Raw genomic sequence first — 3,743 nt, forward strand, 5'->3', positions numbered from 1 at the left:
GTTAAATGGGGCCAAAAAAATCTTTTCTCAAAATTTCCATTTTGTCCCCAAGTGGCAAATCACCATTTTGCCCCTAGAATACATAAAGTCCAGATTAACTCCACATCGAACCTCAAACTCTGAATCCTCATTTTAAATCAACCCATGGGTTTTAGTTTTCTCAAATTCATGCTCGATTCTCTGTTTAAATTAGTTCAAGACTTATTTAACTGAACCGTACCATTAGGGGCAATATAGTCATTTAACTTGTTTTTTGGGGCAATTCAATATACAAACATGCCATCCAAAGCATGTGAATGATATATCACAGATAATTTAGGGTCGGGTGTTACAGTCCTACCCCCCTTAAAATAAAAATTTTGACCTCAAAATTTCATTTATCAATCTCAAAGAACTAATGGGGGTATTATCTTTTCATCATATCTTAAGTTTAAATCTTGAACAACCAAGAACCATTTTTCACTTGAGCTGATCATAATATCAATCCCTACACGTGTATATGTCTCATAATCCCATTAGTACTTCAAAAATTTATCTTGACTTGATCATTACATCATATGCAATACCACAATTCTTAAAAGTCATCATTTTTCCTTGATTATCCGTCATACTTCTACATTACCTTGTATCTTTCTTGCATTACGATATTGATTTGTCACTTAAGACTCAAACTCATTTGAATCATGTATGCCTCAAGCATTTTCGAATTCCAATTTCCATAATGTATTAGGAAAATTTCATTATCTAACTTCATTTTCAAGGTTAACTTCTATCATCCTTTGTTCTACTCTTTCATATAAATATAACACCATTCTTCCTTAACCAATTTACAAATTGTACCTGACATTGTAAAACTTGAAACTAGATTCTCCTCAAGTATTTTTGAATATTAATATGAATATTGCTTTCAGCTTTCAGCTTACAGCTTCCTTTTTATAATCACATAACTTAGTGCTTGCTTTCACAAAATCCGTAGCAAAACTCTTCTTGAGTATTTCATTGGGAATATCTATCTTAGACTTATGTCTCATAGCATATGATCACTTAACTTGTGACTTAGCCGTTAGGCTCCTCAACAAGTTTTAAAATCACACATCTCATACTCATCTCGTATAATGTATAACTCTTCCTCAAAGGTATTTAAATATTCTTGAAACACCTAATCACTTATTTGCTCTTTCATACTCCAAGTATATCATTTCCATAAAGGTATACCCAACTACTCATATTTCAATCTATCTCCAAGAGTTTCTAGCATGTCACCTAGTTTACTTGTGTTGTTACTAATCCTTTCCTTTTAACAAAGTTAAGACTAGATCAGTATATTCTCATAACAATATTCTATATCAACTCATTTGCTATATCATTATTGAAATCTTTATTTACATTTTTCCTCACTTGGTATTGACATCTCTTATCAGTATCTCATACATTCATCTAACCTTTCGCTCGCTTCCTCATTAGTCTTTAACAAGACTTAATCTCTTATCTTCCTTATTTCTTAAGATTTGACTTCAGTCATCATATTATTCATCTTAACACTCCCCATGTTAATTTATTTTTATGTAACCATCTCAAAAACTCTCTAACTTTTCTTTCTCTTACATGCCAATATACAAGGCAATAAAGAAACTTTACAATTTCACTCATCATCTTTATCTTAATACCTCCTCAATGCACTTAAGATTCCAAACAACAAAGCTTAGCATGAAAACCAATGACCATTCCTCAACTCGTAAGTTTCATCTTCATGCCACTCTCAATTTGCTCATGCTTGCTAGCCATTAGGGGTTCTTAACGCGACAGCGTTTGAGAGTCAATACTGTGGCGTTGCAACTGTTTGATTTTACTTTATCCCAACAATTCTTCTACCTTTAAAGCTACTACCTCAATTATTCACAATCGTGTGGTTTCCCTCTGAGTCTATACCACAATTAGCAATAATAACTTTTTATCACAAGTACGCGATCAGAACATTGATTTAATGTCTTTATTTTGCCACTAACATTCATATATCTTTACCATAACATTTAGTACGAGTTTGCTTAAGCAAAGATGTCCAAATTTATTCATAGCTACATGTATCTCAGATTGCACATCACTTATCATCAGTCAATAAATCTCACTTTAGAATACTCATTCCATATTGTATAGTAACTTCACCATATAGTATCACGGCACTCTGTTCCTCCATTCTACTATCATGCATACTCCACAAAATTTAATTAGAAGATTCACGTATCTTAACTAATGCTAATTCCATTTAATCATATCTTAAATACTCCAAACTTGTAAATTACAACTCCAAGTGTATGTCCATATATTGATAATCTTTATATATTTCATGATCATGAAAACTACAACTTACAAACTAGCTTTCGATCATATGCACACTATTAGAACATTAATTTCAACATGTTTAATTCTCCTTTGGTGATATGTTAAGATCATTCCTGGATACATTTTCATATTAACATTGATATGCCTTGACCATAGCATTTAGTGCAAATTTGATAAAGAAATTGTCTCCAAATAACCCTTAAATACATAATTATCAAATTGTATACCACTAAACATCAAGATCTTGACTTTGTTCATCAATAATCAATCACATTTATTAAGTGAATAATTGACTTAGTTATTACACCTTGCCTTTGCAATCATAAGATCAAAGTTGTTCTAAGCTTAGGATGCAGAAGTTCTCTCTCTTAGAGTATATCCAAACATCAACATTTTCTAAATTCCTTGCTCTGGGGAGATCACCTTTAAGACTGATCATTCATATTATAGGCCACACTTTGAATCGAATAAACTTCTAAATTGATCTTTCAAGTAATTCGTATATTAATCTCAATTATAGAACTTCATATGCCACTTAGACTAGATTTGACATTTCCAAGTCATTTAACCTCAAGCTGCCAATTCCACATCTAGTCTTTTAATCCTTTGGCTCCTCCTTACTATGCATAACAAAGTTCAAGCTCATCCTTAGAGCATATTTGTTTACTAACTTCTTACTTCATGACCACACATCAATTATAGTAATCATTAGTACTCACTCTCGAGTTAGTTCACGTGCTTATATCCGTGAACTATAATAGATCCAATCAATTTTTGAAATCTCACAATCGTTTAATTGAAATCAACACCACTTTTATATGGGCATAACACGCTCAATTAACATAGTGTTCTTATCTTCATGCACATATGTATGAATTTACTCTTACCTCAATGCTTAATTTATACACTCCACCAAATGAATAAATTATCATGACCTATTTGTCCAACTCCAAATTTCTCCATCCATAATCGGAGGGATATATCATTTCATTATGAGCATTCGTTTTAAGATCTCTTCAACACTGGCTTGTGTCACGAGTGGCATCTTAAACCCGAACAACGGCCCTACTTATGACCTTTGCATGACATTAACAAGGAAGTGGATTACTGGGATTAGGAGTTCCTATAGCTCCCATGAGATCTATAAGAAGAAACAAAATGAGTCTAAACAACTCCAAATTCTATATGCAGATGCACGTATTCTATTCTATCAAACCTAACTTAACTTAACTCGGGCCACGCAGTGTCAGTGTGGATTTTTTAAAACAACTTTAAAATCAAAAACTTTAAAATCCAAAGCTTTAAAATCAAAATCTCTGATCTTTAAACCATGCTCTGATACCACTTTGATTGTCACGACCCGAAACTCCCATCGGGCCAGTGACAACCGTCGCGACGTCCCG

The sequence above is a fragment of the Theobroma cacao genome, chromosome 7, assembly GCF_053813885.1.
Source record: "Theobroma cacao isolate CCN51 chromosome 7, ASM5381388v1, whole genome shotgun sequence".
In the NCBI taxonomy this organism is placed as follows: Eukaryota; Viridiplantae; Streptophyta; class Magnoliopsida; order Malvales; family Malvaceae; genus Theobroma; species Theobroma cacao.